Source organism: Limanda limanda, chromosome 15 (genome assembly GCF_963576545.1).
Source record: "Limanda limanda chromosome 15, fLimLim1.1, whole genome shotgun sequence".
NCBI classification, from domain to species: Eukaryota; Metazoa; Chordata; class Actinopteri; order Pleuronectiformes; family Pleuronectidae; genus Limanda; species Limanda limanda.
Window position 1 is genome coordinate 13,436,583 of NC_083650.1, and position 6,000 is coordinate 13,442,582.

Here is a 6,000-nt window from a genome sequence, read left to right on the forward strand (position 1 = left end):
AAATTCCAGTTGAAGAAAATCATGCTTGTTGCGGCTCACTGGTATCTTGTCCCAATAAGGCTGCACAGCAGGCATGTGCAGAGCTCAAAAACTGGTTTCTTCGCATGTGATTTCTTCCAATGTATTCATCCTCCCCCGAATCATCCGAATGATGCCCGGTTTCATTCACATGTATTAAATATGAAAGTGAATTTATTAATATTTATACCCAGCCATATGGTAAACAAGGAACTGTGTGGCTGGGAGATTTGGTCTGGTTTGTTGGATGTCAGCACTCTCTGACTGAAAGGAGAAATGTGAAAAGCTAATTCCTCTGAGTCTGCAGCAGGCGGGTGCAGCCTATTTGACATCGAAAAGACCTGGGAAGGAAAAAGTGATGAAATATGCTGTGATGAAAACACACTCGTCATCATGAGGATTATTCAATACTGTTGATGTGTGATCGTCTTGTGTGTGATTGTTTGAGATGGCAGACGGGTAAAGTGCTATAATGGGACTTAATTTTTTTTCTTTGTTTTTTGGGGGTGGGATGGATTGGTGGTGTGACTCGGTTAATCGAAAAGACTGGATGGTTCACTTCCCTAAACCCTGGTTGCGTCAGGAAGTGCCTCCAGTGGGGCATCCACTAGCTCACCTCATAGCAAGGCTCTAGTCCTCATGCAGCAGCTGCAGGTTCGATTCCGACCCAGCCCTTTGCTGTGTGTCTTCCCCTATATTTTCCCCATTTCACTTAAGGTGTCCTGTCAGTCAAGGCGAAATGCCTATAAGATAAATTCAAAAAAGGAAGGGCATCCAGCATAAAAAACCATGCGCTGCATCAAATATGCAGATGATGATCCGCTGGGGTTATCCCTCAGGCGAGCAGCCAAATGACAGAGCAACAACCTTTCGTTGTTAGTCTAGTTCTCCGATCCCATAACATTTGATTTGAGATGATTCATATAAATTAAAGTTGTAATGGTAGAGCAGGTTGGACTTCCCTGAACCTAAGCTGCATCGTAATCCAGCATCAAAAATATACCTAACATTAAGTATGCGGACGGGTAACAGGCTGTTGTGACCCCTCAAGAGAGCATTCAAATGACAAGAACAACAAAGTGAGTGATGTCGACTCTTCAGCAATAAACGCCCAAATATATGATCATATAATATAAATCCCATTACTCAACATCCAGAGTGTGTACATACAACTAAAGCCAACGGCATCATGACAGGCCTCCATTGTCCAGTCCTTGCATCAAATAACACCTGCCGAGTAACACTTTTCGAGGTTATCATATTTTTGGTGCATGTCTTGGCTTGAGCCTGTGAACCTAGTTTTTCATGACTGTTGCCTGGTAGGTTGAGTGTATTTCTTTTTTGTTTATTGAAGAAACAGGATTTGGGATTATTTTCATGCGCACATCCTGCTTCTTCCACCAATATGTCAAACCGCTGAAGCAGGACACAATGCTCTGCCCTGTAGTGGTGAGGACTTTATTTGAGCTTTGAAGGCTCTGCTAGTTCAAACACAACACTGTGTGTGGGTGACTGCTTGCACTGCTGCTACTTAAAAGTTATTTGACTGATGATTAATTAAAGACAGCATCCACGCTGTTGGAGCCCTTGGACTCATTACAGGCCTCATCGTCACTGCTCTACATGCTCCTGCTGCTGGCAGACTCTGGTCAATAAACAAAAGGTTTGTGTTGTCCTGAAAACCCAACTGTCCAAATGGACCAGTTAGATTAAACCCGACTCAGAATAGATCTGTGTTTATTGAGTACTCTAGTGTGCAGAATACCCAGTGGCAAGGGGGGGGCTCCCCCTTCCAAGTGCTCCAGTGTTATGAGGAAGTAAAAAAAAATATATAAATAAATAACATTAATAGAGATGATTATATTTTGATTATTTTAAAACTCTCCCCGTGAAACCACTAAGGCAGGTCTGGTGAAAAAGTCTGATTGTATCCGTAACAGGATCTACTGTAAAGCCTCTACTGGTCAAGACCTGCGGCAGGGTAACACAGAACGGTACAAGGATACCGATGTGTGTCTGCTCCAATCCTGAAGCTGCCGAGGGGCGACCCTGCAAGATAAATTTAGCGGAAACCCTTCCTAACCAATACTAAACATATTACTCTTCAAAAATCAATTGTACTGACAATTATAAGTGACACATAATTATGTTTTCCAAAGGCTACCCAGAATTTTGCTGTTGAGGCTTTCAGGGAGTCTCAAAGTGTCGATCAAGAACCTCCAGCTTTAAGCTCTTCTGCGTGACAACAAGCAGCAGCAGCATCAAGGGTTAAAGCACAGGCACTGCTCTTTAAAAGATGAGATCATGTTCCCCATATAAAGCATTTTTTACACTGTTGACTAGCTGCCTTTAGACTTCCCTGGTTACTGCGAAGATGCCGCAGGGTCAGAAGAACAGATAGCGTACACATAGTTGTGGAAACACCACATGAGACATACCTTGGTCCTGAAGTCTCTGAGGGGAGATGTTTCAAGACTCTTTCAGCAGAGGGAATCAAAGTGCGCTACATGTCAATGCACCGTTCATTTTCACCTCATTAATCAAGCAAGGTTATTCTAAGTTTAAATTCAAAAAGGGACTGAAGTTGGAAGAGCGTTTCTCAGCTTTTTGTGACACTTTGTTTTCTAGATGGGCTCAGAGAGAGAATTTCTGACGCAATATGACAATGACTGTAAATTTGTGTTGTGCTTTAGACTTTTGCTGATGTTTGTCAAATAAAATCGAATAGCTAAGCTAATAATACTGTTAATGTCTTTCCTCGTCATTTTTCAACTGTTTCTATGACTATTTTCTAATTCAAATTGGTCTTCAAGCTAAAAATCCCATTGCTTAATGATGCACTGGAATTGAAGAGCGAGGATCATGTGTGCTCAGGAGTCAAAAGGCTCCTCCACACATGGGAAGTCAACATGATACAGTGACTTCACGTTCTTTATATCTTCAAAGAACCCCAGTTATGCATATTTTTGACAGATATTGATTATCTCACAGAGTTAACATACATTTCCCTTTGCACTCACTTGAAGTGTTTATGATTGCCGTACAAGAGGAAGTGCAAGTACTGCCCTCGGCACTTAACCTCATCTCCACCATAGCACTCTGCAATTTCTGCAACAGTTTTTAATTAAATATGAAGAAAAATGGGAAAACAGCCCTTGAAGGGATGCAAGGAAAGTGCCCGCACTTTAATTTGTTAATAGAGCGCCACATCATTAGTGTAATGATTACATCGAACCATAAGACACAGGCCTGTATACACTGATGTCACATCCAGCAGGCGTGACGCATGACAAGCATTACTGAAAGCGTGAATCCTGAATGGAACATGTCGCAGGAGCCAAACTCAACGGGAGTGTGTGCGACTGCCTCCAGTCTCACAGTATGTCTAGAAATTTTCACAAGTGATTATGTATTTCTTCTCGTGTCCCAGGGTAGGTTATCGTTTCCTTATTTAGCGGTGTTGCTCTAAATAGTTTGAGGTGTTGGAATTCTCCCTGGGAGATTATTGTTCTATTTCACATGAAACTACGTGACAAATAGTTCCTTTACCAGGGTTTAAAAGAAATATTTAAAAATCAGCCAGTAACCATGTTCGGTATTGCAATTCTGTCCATTATCATATTAACATTTGCTAATTAATACTTGAGGCTAGCGGGGATGTTGTTAGATTAGCCTGAATTTGGTCATAAAGCAATTGGACGGAATCACATTTGTCAAAATGATGTTGCTCGAGGAAAAGTCGATTCATCATATTGGGAACATGAATGATTGTTTGTGCAGAGGTTTAACCTTGTTAAACTGGTATGGGTTTGTCATACATTATTGAAATGATTCTGGGCAGAAAATTCTTCTGCTGTAGGGTTTGTGTACTTTCTGATATGAACAAGTGGTGCAGGGACACTTGCAGACGTTTGTGCAAATCCATCAAGTAGCTTTTGAGCATTTGCTTGATTAGTGGAAACCTTGATCAGTAGAAGTAGAGGAAAACTCAGGGGATTGTTTAAGTGATGAGTGTTCATCTTCTGGAGACCATGAATACTTAACCTCAATCCAGATTTCACTGCAATCGAACTTATATGTACATACTAACTGATCCTGACGGTGCCAACCGTATAAGCTGTTCTGCAAATGCGGCTTCAAACACACAATAATCCTTAAAGCCAACCAGCTACTGCAGGGATTGACCACTTCTGCGTGGCACCTTGCTGGAGAGAAGTTACTCCCAAATCTGGTCATTAAAAATTATCTATTTAAATAGCTTCTGTAACAGAGAGGGTATAAAACAAAGTTAGCCCACAACAGAACAATAGACTCAATAAACACAGAATTCAGCATTTTCATTTTGACTCTACTCAGACAAATGTAAGGTTTGGACTATACCTGGTGGTGAGTTGAGCTGAAGGTCTGAATTCATTTCACCGCTATCTGGAGAATTTGCAGAGTGTGTGTGTGTGTGTATGTAAGTGTGTGTGGAGGTCTGCATTGTACTGTGTGCACTGGTAGGCACAATGAAAAGCCATCATTTCTCCCCGAGAGTTAAGGTTCACATATTCTAAAAGCAGTCACACTACAATGATTCATAATGCTGGTTTTACATCAATAAACTGATGTTTATCACATGATCAATAAACTGATGTTTATCGCATGAGATCTTCTAATGGGCAAGAGTGCCATAAAACAGCCATTATATCAAAGAGACATACTATTCGGCAGCCACACACACACATGTACACACACACATGCAGGAATGCAGGCTCAGTCATGCAGACACACACAAACAGGAGCAGGTGATAATAGATCTATTCTTTATGCGAGGTCATGAATAATTCAAATTCCATGTTCTCAAACAGATTCTTGAGTTGACAGAATAATGTGACAGTCTGCTACAGCTATGAGATGAGAAAGATCACAAATGTTTTAGAGATTGCAGCAGGAGATAAATTGATCTGCTGTGTGTGTGCGTGTGTGTGTGTGTGTGTGTGTGTGTGTGTGTGTGTGTGTGTGTGTGTGTGTGAATGTGTGCGTGTGTGTCTTTGGCACTAGTAAGCTCTGGTCGGATGCCATATCGGGTTATTTCAGAAAAATCCCTAAAGCTTTATGAATGTGTACTTGTATAAATAAACATTCCCTGTCCTGGCTAATATGTGTTTTGTACACGTTTGACGTCTACAGTTTCAAACCCCATCACAGACCACACAATATTATTTATGTTGTGTAATATTTCATTTTTTGTCTTTCAAACTATATTACAAGGACTAAATCCTTCATGGGACCCATCACACTGTCATTGTGCATGATGACGCACACCAGTCATCCCACTCTCTTCGCCTTTGTGTCATAATTTCGTATTCAACCCTGACTCCATGGAATCACATTTCCTCTTCTCTTCAGGTTGCGGAGACTTGCAGCGCGTCACTTGGACACTGGAAACGTCCTTGCAGGGGGAGAGTGATGACAGCATTCCTGACACTTGGCAATTGGCCTCCCCATGAGTCAGTGGAGAGACACTTGTTCTGTTTTCATTGTTCAATTAGGCCTTGCATGAATTTCTTCCACCTCTCAGCTTATTGAGCCAAAAGCTCCCTACACGCCAAAGTCTTCATTATGGCCGTGGAAAGTGGGCTGGCTCCAGGTCAGCCCCGATGTTCCGCCGGCTGCCTGGGGAAGACTGGAATTAGAAAGCACACCACCAGTCGCCGGCAAACCCGCAACAATCTACGCCGAATGACTCCAGTCTCCTTTATAATTTTGGCAGCAGATTGACAATGTTGTAAACACTTCACGGCACAGGATGTTGGGAGGATATAAACAAAGTTCTTTCACATTCGCACGCTGCTGTGGCTGATACTGTCAGGGCCGGTTCTGGAGCGCTGTTCGGGGAAAAAAGCTGGCTCGCAAGAAACGCTTCACACTGGAAATTTACCAGAAATAAATAAACAAATAGGCTCTTCATGCAGCATCTGCTCGGATGGAACTCGTTCA